The sequence below is a fragment of the Lissotriton helveticus genome, chromosome 10, assembly GCF_964261635.1.
Source record: "Lissotriton helveticus chromosome 10, aLisHel1.1, whole genome shotgun sequence".
Classification (NCBI taxonomy): Eukaryota; Metazoa; Chordata; class Amphibia; order Caudata; family Salamandridae; genus Lissotriton; species Lissotriton helveticus.
The window spans coordinates 700,332,588-700,355,265 of NC_136071.1; positions in this window are offsets into that span (position 1 = coordinate 700,332,588).

The following is a 22,678-nucleotide window of genomic DNA, read 5'->3' on the forward strand; positions in this document are numbered from 1 at the left end:
ACCTCAATAGATAGAAAGTACATAGCTTATCCAGGTGGCTGGATATATGGAAACCTGAATAAAGTAATGAATGAAGCATGCTTTCCAGACAAAGACGGATTCCCCCAAAGAAAGGGATCCGATTTAGAGAATGAAGAGTACGAACAGGGAAATGCATCTGTTAATTTTATAATGTTAAATGTTCAGCCCAAGCAAAATACAGGTCCACCGTTTATTTCAGTCCTGCCAGCAAAAGGTGATTTATGTGTTAGTAAGAAAGGCTCAGTACATATGGGACACAGCAAGTGTAACACTGTAGTAGAGTTTGATGATAACGGACTGTCTTCTTTCAAAACATCACGCCATACCTATTTCATTTGTGGTCAGACAGACTATGTACATCTGCCCTTAGACTGGGGTGGGACTTGTTATATAGCATTCTTATTGCCACCCGTTTTTCTAGCCCCCTCAAATTATCCTAGAGATTCACAACTAGAACATGTTAGACAAAAGAGAGAGACAGATTCTGCAGGGATCGATCAGACTGAAACAGCATGGGAGCAATATACAGATTTCAGCAGAGGATTATTTTTCTTCATAGGTCCCGTCCAAAACAGTAAACTGATACGCAGGTTAACAAGGACTCTTGAAACAGTTGTAAATATAACTGCATCTGCCCTGGCGAACTTGACCCAGGAACAGTCTGCTATTAGACTTGTCGTTCTTCAAAACCGCCTCGTTCTAGACGTCATCTTGGCGGATAGGGGCGGAGCCTGTAGAGTCATCCGATCTAGTTGTTGCGTTTTCATCCCAGATAATGCACCATCTGTGTACGAAGCAATAACAAGACTCCACAAGATTGCTAATGCCATACATCAAGATCCAGGCACGTGGACTTGGTCCAGTTGGTTCTGGGGTGTAATATCTGCATGGGGATGGAAAGTTATGTCCTTCCTAGGAATGGCCCTACTTATGGTATTTGGTTGCTGTCTCTGTCTGCAGTGCGGCCCGGCGATTTGCAGCCTGTGTGCTACTGCCTGTATTCCCCATCCACGTAAACAAAGAGTTAAAGATGAACAAATGATTCTGTATGATGAACTATACGGTCTCATGAATATAGATGTATCCTAAAGGGTTATGTAGGGAACAAGGAGGGAATGAGGAAAATGATATTTTGCCTGACCAAATATGACCAAATATGTCCACTACATATACCCTATGTTACATGTCATGTGCATGTCACCTATGCATATTTCCCGTAGTGGCCTGAATCACTAGGCCCCTGCAATCATGTCCTGCATTAGAAATGCCAGTCATCAAGTCTCCCAAACGTTAAGTTAGCATAAGGCCCATGTATTTGCATTTTGCATTGTACACCTCTAATAAATATCGTACTGAACCCTTTTTGTGGTTCAGATTGAACCACCAGTCCCTGAATTAATGTTTTCATGACTCCTGACACACTGAAGCTGCAGTTACGTCCCTCTGACCTCGCATACTTCTAGCCCAGCCGCAAGAAGCCCAGTAAGGGTTGCCAAGACAGTAAATTTTGCTTAACAGTTATCTGCCTGCCCGGTGAGGAAAAGTACACAGAACCCATCCGAGGGAGATAGGCCTAGCCATTCTGTCTCCATTTAAGTAAATCACAGTGCTTGCACCCATAGAAAGCTCATGCAACGAATAAATATGCCCTCTCTGTCTTTTAGTGACGAACAACCTTTGCTTCTTTTGCTTGCTGACTCTAGATATCAGTTGTACTAGATGTGCTGGTCGCCTTGACATAAAAGATCTCTCTGCTAGGTTGAAAGTCAGCTTCCTCCCAGTTACACGTCAATTGCACGTCATGCTCAAAGTTGCACAATTAGGGCACAGTTCGAGCTGGTCATGCCAACTCCTCCTCTAAGTACCCACCCACCTATGACACCTACCTATCACCTCGCTATGACTCATCAAAGTACACACCCTCATGCACACCCACATGTTCTTATCTCATTTTCTGTCTTGCGCCTGCTCCTATGTACAAGGAGTGAAAAGTATATAATATAATGTTTTGTTATTAAATGTTAGAAGACTCTTCCTGAACCTCTGTGGTGATGGAACATATTCTCCCTTTGACTCGAGTTATTGGAATAAAGCCCATTTTAACTCAGATACCACGGACTCTGCTTCTCACTTGATGCATGCTAATTGTTAATGCCTAGAAATTCAGCCAGGGTAATATTTTATTTACCACATACATACATATAATTAAAATATAAAATATATTATTAAATAAAACATTTGATAGCGAAGGGGTAAAAATTACTATTCCCACTCCAGAGGGTGCAACAGTAGGGAAAGCGTTGGATAGCGTAGGGGTAAAAATTACTATTCCCACTCCAGAGGGTGCAACAGTAAGGAAAGCGTTGGATAGCGTAGGGGTTTAAATTACTATTCCCACTCCAGAGGGTGCAACAGTAGGGAAAGCATTGGATAGCGTAGGGGTTTAAATTACTATTCCCACTCCAGAGGGTGCAACAGTAGGGAAAGCGTTGGATAGCGTAGGGGTAAATATTACTATTCCCACTCCAGAGGGTGCAACAGTAGGGAAAGCGTTGGATAGCGTAGGGGTAAAAATTACTATTCCCACTCCAAAGGGTGCAACAGTAGGGAAAGCGTTGGATAGCGTAGGGGTAAAAATTACTATTCCCACTCCAGAGGGTGCAACAGCAGGGAAAGCGTTGGATAGCGTAGGGGTAAAAATTACTATTCCCACTCCAGAGGGTGCAACAGTAGGGAAAGCGTTCGATAGCGTAGGGGTAAAAATTACTATTCCCACTCCAGAGAGTGCAACAGTAGGGAAAGCGTTGGATAGCGTAGGGGTAAAAATTACTATTCCCACTCCAGAGGGTGCAACAGTATGGAAAGCGTTGGATAGCGTAGGGGTAAAAATTACTATTCCCACTCCAGAGGGTGCAACAGTAAGGAAAGCGTTGGATAGCGTAGGGGTTTAAATTACTATTCCCACTCCAGAGGGTGCAACAGTAAGGAAAGCATTGGATAGCGTAGGGGTTTAAATTACTATTCCCACTCCAGAGGGTGCAACAGTAGGGAAAGCGTTGGATAGCGTAGGGGTAAAAATTACTATTCCCACTCCAGAGGGTGCAACAGTAGGGAAAGCGTTGGATAGCGTAGGGGTAAAAATTACTATTCCCACTCCAGAGGGTGCAACAGTATGGAAAGCGTTGGATAGCGTAGGGGTTTAAATTACTATTCCCACTCCAGAGGGTGCAACAGTAGGGAAAGCATTGGATAGCGTAGGGGTTTAAATTACTATTCCCACTCCAGAGGGTGCAACAGTAGGGAAAGCGTTGGATAGCGTAGGGGTAAAAATTACTATTCCCACTCCAGAGGGTGCAACAGTAGGGAAAGCGTTGGATAGTGTAGGGGTAAAAATTACTAAATGTATTTACAATGTTTAAAAATTAACAAATCTTTATTTTTATTTAATTAATCATTAATTAAATAATTATTCAATTAAAATGTAATTAATTCACTACTTTTTCACTTAAAAATTCAACTACACACACCTAAAATTAATTAAACAATTAACATAATTAATTTAATAATTATTAAATTAAAATGTAATTAATTCACTACTTTTTCACTTAAAAATTCAACTACACACACTTAAAATTAATTAAACAATTAACATAATTAATTTACATAATTATTAATCAATTAACTAATTGAAATTAATTAACTATTATTTATTACACTATTTATATTCAATTAACACATTAATTAATCAATTCTTTTATTATATTTAAATTACTTCCCACCCTACTCCCCTATAAACCCACAACCCGCTACGGAACTATTAACACTAAATTCAACATAAAATACGGTATTAACTAATAAAATACTACAAAAAATACTACTTTGACAACCAATACTCATTAAAAACACTTAATTACTTATTATTATTTAAAAAACGATATTTTTGTAAACTATGTTTTTGTAAACGATATTTATTACAACTATATTAATGTTAACGATATTACTTACCTGTCTGTCGATATTCTTGTCAAACTATATTTTTGTCATCGATATTTCTTCTTGTCGATATTTCTGCGGCGATATTAAGGTTAGTCGATATTTTTACGATGATATTCCCGCTCTGCACCAATCGATGATACCTGTGGCACCCTGCAAGGTAGAAGGAAGGCACTGGAACTAAAATTATCCAGTTTCATTGTGTATTCCCTGTTCTTTAGGAATGATTTAAGTAATTCTAAAGCTATGTCTTTTATGCTTCAATCCTCCAAGCGGGAGAGCAGAGTTGGATGGACTATGGTATCAAACGCTGCAAACAAATCCAGTGGGACCAGAGCAGCTGTTCCTCCTCCAGCTAGGATGAACTTTAGTTTGCTTTAATAAGGGCCGTTTCAGTGCTTAGTTCTGACCTAAATCAAAAATTTTGTGGGATCTAGTAGATTGTTCTCTAAAATAAATTGATTGTCAGGTTCACAATCGCTTGTATCTCTGATCACCCACCTAGGAAGAAAAGACTTAGGTTTGCCCATTATCCGTTTTGGCTGCGGCAGCGTCCTCACCTTTGGACCCTGTTGCGGAGACTGCTGATGTCTATCACTCCTACTTGTCGAAGCAGATGCCTCTGACCAGGCTATTGGCGGTATCCTGACACAAGGAAACTGGCCAGCTCCACCCAGTTGCCTTTCGTTCTCGGAAATTGACTTCTCCCGAGATAAATTACACCATTGCTGACAAGGAATTGCTAGCTGTCAAAGATGCCTTCCAGGAGTGGAGGTATTATTTGTTGGGAGCTCGTCATGTTGTGACTGTGTTTACTGATCACAAAAACCTCCAGTTTTTGAATCGGCTAAAACCCTTGCTGCCAAATAGTTGAGATGGTCGCTATTTTTTTGCTGATGACAACTTTACCATTACTTATCGACCAGGTGCAGTGAATGGTAAGGCAGATGCCTTGTCGAGACTGGGATACAGTTGCAGGAAGTGGTGAAACTGATGTAGTTCCAATCATACCAGTAGACCAATTTGTTTGTGTCTTACAATTCTCTGAAATAAAGCAAAAAATTCAAGAATCCATGTTGGAAGAAGAAATGTTGGATTGGGCAAAGAAAGATAAGGATAGAAGAGTCATTGGAAATATTCCTTATGTCAAAGAGACCTTATTCTTACCAACTAGACAGTTGCAGGAATCCGCCCTATGGGCTTGTCATGATGATCCTTTAGCTGGTCACAAAGGAATCTTGAAAACCAAAGAATTGGTAAAGAGGTATTTTTGGTGGCCAGCCATGACTCCTCAAGTAAGACAATACATTCATGCCTGTGATAAGTGCATGCAAGGGAAAACTAATAGGCAGGCCCTGAAGGGAGAACTCCAACCCCTCCCCACAGCACCCTATCTGTGGCACAACGTAACCATGGATCTCATAATAGATTTACCTTGAGTCAAGGTTTTGACACTATATTTGTATTTGTAGATACATTCTTCAAAATGAGTCATTCTATTCCTCTCAAAAAGATTCCCAAGGCTCCCTAATTGGCCCAACTATTCCCACAACACATAGTCCAAGCGCATGGAACCCTGTGATAGTAATCTCGGATCGAGATGCTCTGTTCGTCTCTCAATTCTGGAGAGCCTTCATGCAACAATGGAATTGACGCCCGTCACGCCACAAGTTACCACCCAGAAACGGATGGTCAGATGGAAAGAGTCAATCAAGAGATTGAACAGTACCTCCACCTTTACGTCCTAGATCAAGACGATGAATGGCCAGATCTAATCTGGACAGCTGAATTTATATTATAGCAATGCTATTCATGCTTCCACGGGTTACTCACCATTTTTCTTGAATTGTGGCAAGCATCCAGATGTAATTTTCGGAAAATCAGATGGTTCTGTTCCTGCTGTTTATAATGTAAGGGACAAGATCCAAACAACTTATCAAATTGACAGAAAACACTTTATTCAGGCTAAGACTTCTTACAAAAAATATGCAGACAAAAAGAGAAGAAAAAAATCCCAACTATGCTGTGGGTGATAAGATCTGGTTGTACACTAGACATTTACATTTGAAAGGAAACAAGAAATTCCAACCCAGATTTGTAGGCCCCTTTAGAATTAGCAAGATTGTGAATCCAGTGACTGTGAAACTTGCACTTCCCCCTCAGATAAAAATTCATCCAGTGTTTTATGTGCCCCTACTCAAGAAGAGTCCTCAATATATGAGATTAACCACACTCCCAGATCCAATTACCATTGATTCACATTCCGAGTATGAAGTAAAAAGAATTCTAGATTCCAAACTTAAAAAAGGAAAATTGTTCTATCTGATTGATTGGAAAGGGTATGATCCAGAGGAGAGATCTTGGGAACCCTCTCAGAATGCACATGCACCTAGATTAGTGAAACTATTTCACAACACCTTTCCACACAAACCAATTCTGGGGAGAGGACATTCTTTGGAAGCGGGTACTGTCAGGAATACAAGCGCTAGTATCTCTGATCACCCACCTAGGAAGAAAAGACTTAGGTTTGCCTGTTATCGCTGATGGCTGTGGCAGCTTCCACACCTTTGGACCCTGGTGTGGAGACTGCTGATGTCTATCACTCCTACTGCACAAAGATCCTTCCAAGATGGCGTCCACCATCTAGGACCTCTTCAGCGCTCTAGACTTTTGGAGGCTCCCGCGAGCAGCAGCCTTCCTCTGGTGCATGTTCCCAATGGGCCACACACTTCAACTGTTGCGTGAGGTGAAGCAGCAGCGTTCTGCCTCAGCGCTTGCTCTATTGAAATTTAGAGTCAGACAAGTTCTTGTTTTTCCCTTTGCCTGCGAGGAGTGGTGTGCACACCAGGGGCATTCCTCTTTTTGAAGAGACTAGTGTTTTTTGAACGCTTCTTCCGTCATCCTGAGAGAGGAGTTTCTGATGCTCGCTGGTTGAGCGGAGCAACACTGGAAATGCAAGCTGTTCATTCCTTTGTATCCTGCGAAGACAGTAAGATAGAATTTGAGTATTGTGAAGCCAGAGACGTTTGAATTTGAATTGAATACTTGTGGTCAACATTGCTGAGATATTCCAGTTAAGCAGTCAATTCTAATATGATTCTTGAAGCAGTCATTTCAGTAAATGAAGCAACAACAATAGAGAGGGGCTAGACTACCAGTGCAAGCAGGTAGAATAGAGTTTGACTGAGAGAAAGTTGTCGCCTGCAGAGAGTGGAGAGTGAGTGAGAACTAACGTGGTTATCTAGTCCCTTGCAGGTTCTGCCCAAACTGTTCCAAATAGATATACCATGTCAGAATTCTCTTCTGTCGAACATAAAAGAGGCTGGGAAATTGGCCGATTCCTGAACCTGGTAGCAGTCTCTCCTTTTTCTGTCCAATTTCCCCTTTCCCCCTTGTGGGTGTCAACACTCACTTCTTGTAGTGGTGGCAGTCGTGGTGGGGATTTGGGAGCAGTCATCTGCTCCTGTGGACTTCTGGCACTTAGGTAAGAGTCTCCTGACATTGATTTAGTTGATTATTCACGATTTTTCAACTATTTGCTTTGGTGTAATATTCCCAATGATATATCTCCTGCGGGGACCATGTCAACAGCTGCTGTTATCCCCAGCAGGAGTAGTCTCATACCAACACTTGATCCCCTGGGTTTTGATTCTGGGTATCCCTTTTTGTGGTTTCCTTCATTTTCTTTTTCCAAACTGTGCCATATTCCTTCATTGAGGTTTCAGGAGCCCTAATTAACTGTTGCTCCGCCCATATTACTTTCATCAGTTTCTGCACTCCCTATGAAGCTTCTCCTGGAAGAGCAGTTACTGAGCTCCAGCTCGTGTCCCGCAGACCTGCTTGACTGATCTGAAAAATAAAAAAGTTATCACCAGATTTTACCTGTAGCCCAGTTGCTCCGGGGACTTGGGTCTGCGGTGCTATCTGAAAGTTTTTTGACACAATTTTAGGATCATCTGTAGTTTTTGATCCAGCTCCAGCCTTCATAGTGTAATTGGGGCTAACATCCTCATAATCGAGCACCTTCCCCATTATTAGGGATAGGGATTCAGTAGCCCACTTGTTTCAGCAGACCCTTCTTGTGTGCCTGCTGCTATCTCTTACGGGGATGGGAGTTTACATCCTGTCCTATTACCTCACTTGTATTCCCCTTACCTTTTGCTGTCTGACTTTCATTCGGGGGGCACCCAGCTTTCGCCACATCACTGCCTAAAGTTGCTTTGGTCAACATCCTCTTTAAAGCATTTGAAGGCTGTTTCTGCCCTCCTATCATCTCATAAGCCCCAGCGATCTGACTGCTCGCTCCTTTAGCAGTCTATCTCCTTGTCCCCATCTCAGCCCCTGCAGAAATCTGAGCATTCTTCATTGCCTGCATGCTACCAGGGGGTTTCCCACCCCTCACAGGCTTAGGCAGCATTGTCTCTAGCTGTGTAAGACACATAGAAGAGAGAGTTGGAGGTCCTGCAATATCTGCTGCACACAGCGTCCTGTGGTAAGAATCCCTGCTGCAAGCAGCCGGTCCTGATCTCCATTGGACTCCAGCCTCAAAAAGATCTTTACCTGAGAAGTGGATTGTACTTCCATTATCTGAGGTAAAACCAGCAGGGGTTCCAGTGCTTAACAAGATCTGGGCTAGAACGGATGCCGACGTGCTTGCCTTTGGTGTGCCGACGTCATGCCCGCTGTTCATCGGCGCCATACTCTGAATTCATGGTGTGAATTTGGAGCATATAAACAACTAGACGGCTGACCAACCAAAATGGCAGCTGCAGTCGGGTAGGGATGCAAAGCTGCACCGCTTCCTTCACACAATCAGCACGGAAGTGCTGCGGTGGACCGGGGAGCAGAGTGAAGGTACCTATCGAATACCGTCAGACTGGCTGCCAGAGGAACAAATGTACATGCTATCCAACAGATTCTTGGGAAGAAATAAACAACCAGTTTAGGATCAAATAAAAGAATAAAGAGGTACTGTGAGTAGATTAAAATCTTGAAATGATGAGGGTTTTATTATTTACTATTTATTATTTATTATTATTATTTACTATTTGTAAGGCGCAACGAATCATCCCGGGGGGATCTCTTGGCAGCCCAGGAGACAGACAGTGGATGATGCTGAGGGTGAACCCGGCTCCCTAAAATAGCCAGGTTTTTAAACGTTTCTTAGATTGTGCCAGATTGGTACAGGCCCGAACATCTTCTGGCAGGCCATTCCAGTGTTTCGGGGATAGGTGGGAGAAGGCGGCACCCCCCATCTTGCCTTTTTTTATTCTCAGGGGACAGAGCAGCTTTTGACTGCTGGATCTCAGCTGACATCCCGGTATATACCATTCTAGATTTGTTTGTTAGATATGCCGGGCCTAACCTGTGGAGAGATTTGAATACCAGATATAGAGTTTAAAAATGTACCTTTTCCAGATGGGAAGCCAGTGCAATTCTCGTAGCAAAGGCAGTGATGGGGTGCAAGCCGGTTTATTGAGGGCCATTCGGGCTGCTGTATTCTGGACAACCTGCAGTCTCGATAGCAGATCTTCCCTAATCCCAACCAGTAAAGAGTTGCCATAGTCTAGTCTACTGACTAGAAGCGCCTGGATAAGAACCTTTCTAGAGGTTGTATCCACACACTTTGACTAGATCATGGTCTAAAATTAAGTGTGTTTTATAGGATGGCATGCAGATGAAATTAATTAGGCAAAAGACATCAGGTGTGTTATATTGGCATCTATGCCACAGTAAGGGTACATTCCCTCCATAAAGGAACCGCCACTTGAGCTATGCCAGCAAAACTGTGATATCAAAATATGCTAGGCGCAATCACGCCACCCTGATGGAGATGGAGTGATATTCTCCAGCAGATGAGTCCACTGCGTTGGCAGTGGTGAGCAGCGTACACAAAAGTGGACACTTTGTCGATGAGGATGAAGATCTAGCCAGCACACTTCTAAATAGGGCGGGTGGGATTTTGTCACCTTATGGAGCATTTGGAAACTCTGCCACAGAGTGATGACCGTAGTCCAGCCCAAATCTAAATCAATCCCTAAGTTTGATCTGACCCTCTGAAATATCACCTTCAGTTCAGAGGTAACCAAAAGCTGAGACACCTGTCATGGGGTGATTTTGTGGATTTATGAAATAAGGCACAGTATGTATGGGTGATGGGCAGTAAAGTAAATGATTATGATGGGCTTTATAATTTGATGATGAAGGAGCAGATACTGAGAAATTGATTTACAGAGTTGTGCTAGCACCTAATTGATTCACATTTCACTGTATCCAGAGAGCCTGGTAAGGTGGCTGACCTCTGGATCAGTAGCAGAGGGTCCAAGAAGGTACCTAGGAATGATTCCTAGAAGGGTGATTCAGCTCCTCATCAGAAGAAGGAAATGGAGGTCCAGGAAATAGCAGAGAATTTCCCCAAATGATACAAAAGAGTTGCAAGGGAAAGGGTTCCCATGATATTTCTGTGCACAAGGGGAGAGGTTGTGGTGTGCAGAAACCCAGGGTGCCCTTTTTTAGAAAATATCTTTTTATTGGCAGTTATCAAAGGGATATACTTCACAGTGTAGAATAAATCCTTGAAAATTGCATTATATAGCATCTGACCAATAGTGACTTAGACTCTTCATTATTTTCTAGTTACAATTTACATCCGTTAGAAATGTTCTGGTTGGCTGTGGTATGCACCCTGTTCAAGCAGGACCACAATCCTAGTCAGGGTAATTCAGATACACATCATTAACCTGTGTTTACCCTCTGGTAGCTTGGCACTGAGCAGGCGGCTAGAGGTTAAGAGGCAACGTATAAAATATTTTTGCAACACTTCAAAAAGTAATGCATTGAAAACATCACAAAAATACTCCACACCAGTTCCGAAGGATAGCTTCTATTTTTATGAACAAAACAAGACCAAAATGACAATAATCCAATAAGTATAACCAGATTTAAGTGCTTTTAAAGAACAAATGAAATTGTAGTGCTTAAAAGCTTAAAATGCCAACGAGGGCTATCTGATCAAGCTAGTCCAGGGTAAATCCAAAAGTTCAAGCTGACCACAAAGGAACATGGTTTGGATACAGGGACCAGCTTCGGCCTACTGAAAAGTACCTTGGATGTGTGTTCGATGGAGTTGCAATCCCGGAAGCAAAAGGCAATGCGCCATCATCGAAGCAGAGGATGAAGTTGTTGCGTTGATGCTGAGCCTCACAAAGTCGGAGATTGTCAGAAACTGAAGACGATCTGCTGTTCAGTTGGCAATGCATTGTCCATGGTACTCGCAGCAGCAGCGATTTATTGCTGTTGAGGGAGATGCGCCGGTTCCAATCAGGGCAATGGCATTGATGCGTGGGTTTTCATTGTAGCAGCAGTTTATACACATTTCCAAGAGCCCAGGACTGTATTAGGACCACTTGGCGGGGCTAGACTTGCAGCAAGCAAAGTCAAGGTGCTATTGCAGGATGTACTGTTGGTAAGGTAGTGTTCTTTCATCTCATTTTAATACGGCACTTCTCCAACAGTAGAGTCAAGTCTAAGAATGCAGTTGAAGCTTTAGCTGAGTGCGAGTGAGAGAAATGGCCCAGCAGAAATTCCGCTAAGGAATTGTTTAAACAAAGCCCTATAACTTGATGGAGTATGGCAATGATTCCAGTCTAATAACCTATCAGTGACCAACACATTCATAAAATGCAATGTAGGTCTGTGTTGAGGGATTGGCATCAAGGAAAAAGTGAGGAAGCCCCTTGATAAATTTTGGAGATGCGACTAGGGATAATATATGCTTGATGAGAGGGCCTCCCTGATAGGTACCACTATCAATTGAGAAGGAGCATGAAATACACTGCCCTGTCTTGACCAAAGTGGTCGGGTCTGTATATATGAGATGGATCCAGTTCTACCAGTTGGGGACAGCACTTGTCCCCTTCAGGACCTCCAGCATGTAATCCCAGCCAAGAGAGTCAAATGCCTTTTCGAGGTCCAAGGCAATACACACAGCCCTCCGCAAATTGTCCGAGGAACTAGCTATTACCTCCCTAAAAATTGTGTGAAGTGCTATGGCCTGTATTAAAGCCTGATTGGTTGGAGTGTATCATGAAAGGGATGTTTGGAAGCAATCAATTAGTTACTAATTTGGAGAGTGTCTTAAAATCAGCATTGAGGATTGACAGTGGATGGTAAGAAGACATTTCTGTTGAGTTTTTATGGGGGTTCAGCATCGTGGAAAATATAGCTTCATTTAGATAATCTGGAAGGTATCCAGCTCCAGAGGTAGTATAAAGATGAACCAACTGGGGAGCCAACTGGAGAGCAGAGAGGGTGTTAAAGAACAATGGCAGTCCATCAGCTTCATGACTCTCACTTCAGGGCAGGTCATATCAGACTACTATGAGTTCTTGTAGCGATAGTGGAAGATCTAGACCTCGCATCAGTGCTTAATTTGTAAAAAAAGAAGTCCTGGTGCTCTAAATTTTTTCTGCTGCTACTTCTTCTATTTGTCCACCCAGGTACATTCCTGGCACCATCAAAATGCATTATTTGTCATGTCCATCCCCCATATGGGCAAATCAAAAACAGCCAAAATCAAAAGAATACTACTGCTTTAGAATCATGACGTGGAGACTCTTAAGAGCTCTATATCGCTGCCATCCAAGTGGCCAACCCCTAAGTCATCTGACGATGTGAGCTACTCTGGGTATTTTGATTACCACTGGAAAATAATCTACTAACCTCCTGGCATTGGCTCTCTGCATGGCTTGTAATGTCTGTACGTCAATCGGACCCTGTTTCCACACACTTTTTTTTTTTTTTTTTTGAAAACCTTTATTGAGATATGCAAGTTGTGACATGCGCAGGCCCACAACCACAGGGGCCGGCCGCAAACGTTTCAAAGAAACCAGGAGTCGGACAAAAATCAATTAAAAAGGATAAACAGTACGACTACCACACGTGGTCATGGGCACCCCAGGGCAAGAGGATACATTAGGTTTTTGTTTTTTAATTATGATGAAGAAGTAGCGGCGGCTATCTCAAAGGCGTCACACCATTCAGGTTAAGAAAAAAGAGATGAGGGGGGACGTACCCCGCAAAGCATTCAAAATCAGGTGAGAACCCACACAGCTATGCAAACAATATGGTCGCCGAGGCAGCCACAGAGCAACAGGCAATACGGCAGCAAGCAATGTAGCAGAGCACCATCCCATAAACCCACCCTCTAAGGAAGAAACGCATAGGCAAGTGGAGACGCCTGATAGAAAAAGGAGAGGAGTTAAAAGAAACCGCCAACCCTACTGGAGAGACAGAGTACCCTCCCAAGAACAGACAGAAAAGAGAAAGGGACCATAGAACAAAACAAACTAAAACAAGAAACCCCCCCCCACACCCACCACCCTGCACACCTGTAATGGCTACGGCCAACCCCACTAACAGCGTGCCTGTCACCCAGGAACTGCCCCACAGAAGGAAAAAATATAAAGTGGAGGAGGAGAGCGACAAACACACTCCCGGACACCTTTACCCTCCACCATTGGCGACCTCCCCAAAGCAAATCAACCACCCATTAGAAGCAAGAATCAAGTGTCCAGCTGGGGAGGACATCAACCAAGACCACCCACCTCCCGGTGAGAGCCCAGGCGAGTTCAAATCCGCATTAAGACACATGTCGCCCGAGTGACAACAATTGCGAGGGCAAAAATACAGCAGTCCGTTCGAAGCAATGGTGACGTGTCAAAGCAGGATACCAGAGGAAGTCAGCCCTGGCCAGTGCGACTCCGCGTAGAGCCCCATGACCTCCGAATCACGATAGGCAGGAGACAGTCAAAATGTCTGCGGAGGTGCGGGGCAGCTAAATCCGAACAAAGACCAGGCACAAAATGGCGGCGTCCACAGAACCAGCAGGGCAAGATGGAAAAGAAAGGCCGACTTCTCCAATAGTCTCGGAAGGACTTTCTACTGCGATCAGGACCACAGGCAGCGAAGGTCCGCCGGGCAGGGAGCACGTAGGGAAAACCATTGGTAGTTGCGGGCGCAGCATAAATCGGGCAAAAAGAATCCAAATGAACCAAGGCAGGCCGCCGCTCGGGACCCCCAAAACGGTGGGTCAAGTCCTCCACCGGTATCAAAGGATGTTGGTCACATGTCACAGGGTCGTCGTCCGGTCCCAGGGAAATATTTTCCAGCTGTTCCGCGAGTCGGTCATACGTGACGGCAAGCTGGGTATGGAGCGCCCCTATGGCGGCCATGATGGACCCCAACAATGGTGCGCCATCCGTCCCCTCCATCCCCCGGGCCACAGGGACAAAGCGGGACTCGAGCCCCGGACTTACTTCCGAGGCTCTAGGCACACACAGAGCAGATGTGAACTGCGGGCGCTGTCACCACTGGCAAACACCACACCCTCTTCGGCCACGGGGGACAGCCCTTCGACCCCGTCTCCCCAGCAAGGTCTCTGGGCGGCGTCCCCGGACCGCGGTTCAGGATGATCGCCGTCCGTCACGATAACACATCGTGGTCACCTATTAAAGACTGGATTGTGATGCAAAGTCTCAAAATCCGAAGTCGGAGGACCGGACTAGACCCCGGACTCACAGCCGCCGTTGATCGACTGCAACCCGGGTGGGCAGGAAATCGAGGTCCCGGCGGCAGCCCTGGAATAGGCCCAGAACAAAACACGACAGAATTCTGTCACCCAGGCAGTTAGGAAGACCGGGTTTGCACCAACGGTGTCGGGCAGACTTCATACACCCAGGCGCCCGGTGGTGGTACAGTATGAATAGCAGGATATACGAGCCGCCGGCGGAGGTCGACGGAGCCGGGACCTTACGCGACCATCTTGGATCGTTGCGTGGCTCCTCCCCATTTCCACACACTTTGATACTGCTCAAACAGTGCTAGAATCTCTGGACTGTGGGAGATTCCGATTTGTGAGGCACTCTGGAAACTTATTGCCAACCATGGTCTCCTCTGCTCCCGCTCCATGCAGACCTCGGGGATGGCGGGTCACAGCAGGTCATCCAGGCGCTGGTGAGGTCATTAATCAGTCTAGGCCTGGTATCCGTAAGCCCAATGTTGTTCCCCTTGCCCAGCTCAGCAATTGGAGTGTGCGGCAGTGGCTTAACGCTTAATTGATGGTGCCCGACTGCAGAATCTGCGACGAGAGTCACCAGTTCTTCCATCTGTTACAAATTGTTTAGTCGGCCTAGATGACTGGGGTGCCGTAGAAGGTGTGAGACCAGCATGCACAGTACTAAACAGACTGCTAATAGGAGGAGTTGGGGTGCTGTGAGCCTGAGCACCACATGTCGCTGGCAGTTGTAGGCAGCAAAGCGAAAGCAAAGTTTGCGCTTTTATTTTTTCCTCACGTGCCTTTACGTTATGTTTGACTGTGTTTTCACAGCCTACCTTGCCTACGTTTAGCAATGATCCATCCCTCATCTGAAATCTTGCAATAGGAGGGTGAAGACAGGCTGCATCAAGCAAGGGCATGGATGATTGGATGTGCAAACCCTGCTCTGTTTATTCAGTGATTGACGAGGGCCGAGACACGAAGACATGATGGCATCACTTACAGAATAAAAATAAACACTCATAATTCTGGAACAGTAACGCAGTGGTGGACCAGTCAGTGAAAGCGGTGGGCCAGTCTGTGGAAACATATCAGGAATTCTCTCAGGAAGTTATATTTGCAGGTATGTTTATTTTATTTTAAACAGTTATCCAAAATTCTGACCGCAAAAGAAGGAATTTATAGTCCCGGTATTCAGTGCCGGTGCTGAGCACTGGAAAACACCGGCACAAATTAAGCACTGACCTTTCTTAATTGTAGCTGACAGCCAAGCTAATGGGAACAGGTTAAGGAAGGAAACAAGTGCAGAAATGGTGGAAGTCACCAAGGACTTCTAGAGGGTTTCATAATAGGCACAAAATGCATCATTAATGGCTGGTTGTATAGTCATTAGTGCGCTGAGGGGAGAGACAATCTGAGTGGAATTGAGCTTGGCGTCGTTGGCCTGGCAAGATGCACCCAAAGCTGGCCCGTATTATTGCCCTCATTGTGAGACCTGACTGAGTAGTTATGTAATTAAAGCAACATAACTTTTCTAGTACCTCAAAGAGGAAGCGTGTAATGAAGTTAATTTCCGTCACTCAATACAGGTTGGACAGTAGTTTTGCTCGAGCGAGCGTAAGGAGGTGTCTCGTTCAGTGAGCTCTCACGATGATACCTTTCAGACAGAAACTACCAATTTAATACAAAACCCATGGGTGGCAACTTTAAAGGCTTCCCATTCCGCCAAAGAGAATGAGGCAGTACCCTCATGTTAGCCATATAAGAATTAATATCTTCATATAGGGATTGATAAAGCACTGCCCTTCATGGTGATTAGTTCATCCTACAAATATTGATTGATTTATTGATTGACTGCATCATTAAGTAGTGACGTCTGCAAACTCCAGGTCCGAATCAGTGCCAGGTGCCACATCCAAGCTAAATCAACCTGTAGAGGGTTATAGTTCAACAACATCCTGGTATAGTAAGAAGCAGCCATGATACGTGAGTGAATGTCTGAGTAGCCCACAAACTGATCTATTCTGGAGTGACTGAGGTGAACTGGGGAATAATATGAGTAGTCCCTCCTGAGCAAAAATGTTAAGCAAAAAATATCTCCAAGCTGCCATACTTAAAGCAAGGCCTGGAGTACTTTTGATGCTGTGATGGCTGGGTTTGGTGAGAATAAGGGCATAGAGGGATCTAGAGAGGTATCAAACACACAGTTACATTTTCATCCAAGAACCCACGAGATCCCAGCCCAGTCAAGCAAACAGTCTGACAAGTAATCCAAAAACGTGCCTGAGCTACATTGGGGGATAAATGCCTCCCAGTACCAAGTGATAGCCCCAGGACAACACATAATGACCATCTACATCAATCTTTGTGGCTTCAACTTTGAGTGAAATTCTATCCCTGATCCAGGGGACCAACCCCCTAGCATATGAAGAGAAACTAGTTCCAAATATTTCAACTTGCCATGTATTGCAGCGTTTGGCGACACCTGGGGCCAGTAGGTGAGTTTCTTGTAGGGTAGCTATATGTACTTTCCATCAACTCAAGGTAGAGTGAGTGGATTTTTTGGCATTTAAGAGGTGAATTCATCCCCCTAACATTCCACGTGACCAATTTATACTGACTTGCAAATGGTGCAGTTGAGAGAACAGGGGAATAACATGATCAGTACTGATCAGATCAAAATAGGTCCAGTCTGGGCAAGGAAAAAGTCTCTGGCAGAGTTGTTCTGATGCTCTAAAGGTGGAAATGATCTGCATTAAAGGAACTCCCAACAAAACAATCCCCAACAACAAAAGTGAGGGCAGAGCCCCAACATAGAATGCCAAATTAGGCAGCAGTGAGGACAATATCCCAATGACATCAGCGGTTGTAGAGAGAGGTCCAGTATGTATGGCCAGAAGGAGCGGGTCTCACCGGGCCCCAAAAGTTCGCATTATGCAGGAATGATGTATACATATCCACCTCAAGAGAGAAGGGTCGTGAACTTCCAAATTCAAGAGTGTATCTGAAGGAGTCAGAATTAAGGGACCTCAAACTGGGAGACTAAAACACATTCTGGCAGATGCATCAAAGTTATGTTTTGCGAGTCCTTAATAGCGAATTTTAAGGAATTAAAGACTCGCAAAATGGGAGGCATGTAGGAATCGCAATGTTATTAGCGATTCCTAAAAATTCCTTATTTGCGATTCGGTAATAGCTAATCGCTAATAAGGAATGGCATTCCCATTCATTCCTATGGGCCTAAAGGCCCATAGGAATGAATGGGAAAGCCATTCCTTATTAGCGATTAGCTATTACCGAATCGCTAATGTTCCGCTATTTCAAGGGTGCCAGGGCGTCCAAAGGACACCCTGTTGCACCCCTGAAATGGACTTGTGCACAAATGTTACACACACACATGCCCTAAGGGCATGTGTGTGCGCAACATGTAACTTTGAAAAATGAACAAAAGTGAATTTTTCAAAGTTTTAGCAAATTACCACGAAGTTCAACTTCATGGTAATTTGCTCCCCCTACTAGCGAATTCGCTATTTTTTTTGGGTTTCATGCATTGCATTTAAGGAATCTCATTTTGGGATTCCTTAAATGCAAGAGCAATTTAAGGAATCGCTATTTAGAGATTCCTTAAATTGCGATTTCTGCATTTGGGATGATGCATCCCAAATGCAAAAATACAGGGAGCAAACGGCCAGATTCTGAGAATCTGCCCGTTTGCTCCCGGTATTTTCTTTGATACATCTGCCTGATAGTCTGCTGTTTGCGCTGTGGTCACCAGAGTGTCTATCATGTCTAGATCAAGCAGTCTCAGGAAACATTTTCACAAGAGATGCTGGAACCTGATGTTGACCGTCAAGGTGTGGCAGATAAGTCCTATAATGATGCAGGCACTTCACCAGCACAATGTTGCTCCCACCTTAGAAGAGTTGTGGCCTTTGCAACATGGGCTCTGGGGTGCAGTCACCCAACCAGTACCGAGACTTTGACCAAGAGGGGGATCCTTAGGTGATAAAATCAGGGAAGAGGGTGGTGCCAGCCCTCCCGAGCTTCTAACGAGTCCCAGGCTGATTCTAGTTCAATGAAGAAATATGGCAACTGGTTGCCCATGACACAAAGTTTACAATGAAACAGTAATGTGTATTGGGATCCCAAGGGAACAGCCTGTTCTTGACCTGCATTAAGGAAGAACGTATGAATTGAACAGAAAGTGTATAGTCAGGGAAGATCATGACTTTCGCTGTATCAACTCAAATAGGAACTTTCTTCCAAGCTTCAGATAATATCAGGTCTCGGTTTTTGAAAGTGAGCAGCCATGGAATCAGAGGCCTCAGGGATGCTACTGTAGGTGGGTGTTGGGCCAGAACCCTGTGATCTCTTTCACCTATGAGACGGGAGGACAATGAGGCCCGGCTCACCAGTTTCGGCAACCAATCTTCAATTAAATGAAGGAGGCCCTCTCCCTCTGTCCTTTCCTGGAGGCCAATAAGACTAATAATGTTGTGGAATGACCGCCCCTCTGCATCATCAAGTTTGTCTTCCAGGATCTTAAGGCCTTCCAGCACATGCTGGGTGTGCTTTGACAGAGCTTTAGTACTAGGATTAGGGATATTGACGGCTGCAGTATTTGAGGCCCACTGCTCGGACTGTTTCCTTTGTTTTTTACAAAGTAGTGCAAAGTCTATAGTGAAGGCATCTACCTTGGCTATTAAAGCAGCTCGGGAATCCGTGATCGCAGTCAGGAGGGTATCCAACATCACTGGTTGTGGCCGGAGATCATTCCCTAGGGACGGTTCCGGTGAGGCCAAGGTCACAGTGCCAGTCCTGAGGCATGAGCTAGCTTTTGGTTGCTGAGCACCTTTGTTTGGTGCAAAATAAGGCCTACTAGAGGTCAGGCATCTGGTATGTAGAACTTATACCACAAAGTCGTTGTCCTGTAGGTGCCTGGCTCCAAATGCAATCCGACTCCTGACCCGCTTTGTCCTGCTTCAATGTCCAGGAGTGCAGTAGGGACGCAAGAAGTCAGGAGACACGGGGCGGATCTGAATTGCAGGAGGACGCACATCAGGCATCAATTTTAATATATGCCAAAGTTCCAACAAAGGAATAGTCAATCCAGAAGATCGCCAATCACTCCATTCTGCTCCTATGTAGATTATGCTGTTAAGGGGTTGTCATTCCTTTATTGGGGTCACCTCACCAATGGGCTTCCGATAAGGGAGCACAAACAGGCTTGAGAGTAGCAGTTACAGAGAAGTAAAGGTGGAGTACCACTGGTAATATCACAGTCGGTCAAAGGGAATCACTCTAACCTCTGTAGAGTGCTCCAAGTCCGCTGATAAAACCTTATACCCAGCCTTATCCACGAGCCACTGGGGGATGGGAGGGACACCTTAATCACTGCACCGGCTTACTCTTCACAGGCATAACTAAGGGCCATCTGCTGCTGGAGGGTGGGGAGCTTTTATCTCTGTATCAGGCTGCTTCATGCGACATCCTGTTTGGCTCGCTGGGTTCAAGGTGGTAAGTTCCAGGTCCCTCCCGAGGTCGCTATGAACTGGATGCCCGGCAGTGAAGCGGCAGCTCAAGTGCAGCTACTGGGTCCTCTTGAGCCACAAAGGGAGTGCTGCCTAGCCAAACGGCATGGAGACCCGGGCCTCCATGCCCACCAGCAGCCAGATTTAGCAGAATGAGCAGCCCTGGCCTCGTGATACATCTCAGGGTACAAACTCTGATCTAAAAGGATGATCTCAGGATTCCACCCTTGAGTTGGCTGAAGTAATAGCGGAAAGATGGGTCCCATCACCTGATTGTGTTGCCCCTCCCCCCACTCTGAGGAATCTAAGAGGCCAGGAAGACATCAGGAGCAAGTGGGGGACAACTTACCAGCCTCCAAGCTGTTATGCGACCACAGACAACAGTGGTTATATGTACAAAAGCTATTTTGCAAGTAGGTGACTCGCAAAATAGTGTTTGCGAGTCGCTATTAGGAAGGGGCGTGCCAAGGGCATCCCTTACTAATAGCGAGTCAAAATCGTATCTACCATTGTTTTGCAACCGCATTTGCGGCTGCAAAACACTAGCCGTTTACCACCAAGTTCAAGTAGGTGATAAGCCACTCGCAAACAGGAAGGCACAAGCAGTAGTCCCATGGGCCACTGCCTACTCTTAAAAACTGAAACAGAAACATTTACTTTTTCTTTTTTAAGTGCATCCCATTTTTTTTTGAAGAAAACAGGCTGCATTTCTATTTTTTAAACTGCTGTATTGAAAAAGCATTCACAGACATGGTGGTCTAATGACCCCCAGCAGGGCACCATCCCTGTGAGTGCTGGCCATTCCTAAGGGGTTGCAAATTGTGACCTGCCTCATGGATATTGATGAGGCAAGTCATTTGTGCCCATTAGGAATCGCAAACAGTGTCTGAGACATTGTTGTACATTCAATTTTGCCAGTCACAAATTGTGAGTCTCAAAACATCGCAATTTGCGACTTGCAAAATGGAAGGGTCGTACATCTGGCCCCTGTATCTTAAAATGTACATCTGTCAGTGACCTATGTTAGTTGCTGTCCTTTTCTTTTGAGCAGAGCTTTTACAAGGTTTGGAACAGAAGTCTGACTTAGGAGTATAATGAGCCACATCACTTTGTTGGCCATGGTGATCCTATCTGCATACTGGGATTCATCTGTGAGCAACTTAGGCTAGGATCCTCACAGATGGGATCTGCAGATGAGGAGAAGGGTTTCCCATGGGTCAGACCTGTGGCCCAGGAGGATGGTGACAGAGAGGTATGGTAAGGTTCAAAGGGGACTGAACGGATGGGCATTTCAAAGATATTGCTGTTTTAATACTGCATAGTGTACACATTGGGGGAGACACGGACACTTACCTGTACACGCCGCAGCTTGCCAGACGGCCACGGTCCACGCCGCCACCGCCAAGAGTCAGCTTTCCTGCAGTTTGGTCGCGCCGCCGCTCCGGGACTACGAATCCCGGCAGCCTACGCGGCGGCGCACGTTTCTGACAACGCGAGGGCGCCAAGGAGGCGCAATAAAGCGCCGCAGGACCGGCGGAGCAGGGGGAGACACGGACACTTACCTGTACACGCCGCAGCTTGCCAGACGGCCACGGTCCACGCCGCCACCGCCAAGAGTCAGCTTTCCTGCAGTTTGGTCGCGCCGCCGCTCCGGGACTACGAATCCCGGCAGCCTACGCGGCGGCGCACGTTTCTGACAACGCGAGGGCGCCAAGGAGGCGCAATAAAGCGCCGCAGGACCGGCGGAGCAGGGGGAGACACGGACACTTACCTGTACACGCCGCAGCTTGCCAGACGGCCACGGTCCACGCCGCCACCGCCAAGAGTCAGCTTTCCTGCAGTTTGGTCGCGCCGCCGCTCCGGGACTACGAATCCCGGCAGCCTACGCGGCGGCGCACGTTTCTGACAACGCGAGGGCGCCAAGGAGGCGCAATAAAGCGCCGCAGGACCGGCGGAGCAGGGGGAGACACGGACACTTACCTGTACACGCCGCAGCTTGCCAGACGGCCACGGTCCACGCCGCCACCGCCAAGAGTCAGCTTTCCTGCAGTTTGGTCGCGCCGCCGCTCCGGGACTACGAATCCCGGCAGCCTACGCGGCGGCGCACGTTTCTGACAACGCGAGGGCGCCAAGGAGGCGCAATAAAGCGCCGCAGGACCAGCTTCGCGGGACGCGAGCGGGATGCCCGGGGCGAAGCCCGGGCAAAGGGCGGGCCCTCTACGGCCCTCAGCGGCACGAGGAGGCCAGGCTAGGCCACCCCCCTGACACCTTCCATATAATCAATAAGGTACTGTCTCCAGTTTAGTTTTTATTTGATCATATTTGATTAAGAGGCATCGGCCTCCCATTCCATTACTGGATGTCTGACTGACTTGCACGGTACATCGCTGCCAACATTGTCTGTACTCACCAGATTTGTGCCTTGAAGATTATTTAAAAAATTACCTTTTCAATCATGGGGAAAAAGTTGATTCCTGCCCCGGTTGAGGCAGTGAACACTATCGATTCATATTTGGTACAAGTAGTCAGCAATATTAACAATAAGAGAAGGCAATCTCTCGGGCTAAGCCAATCACCT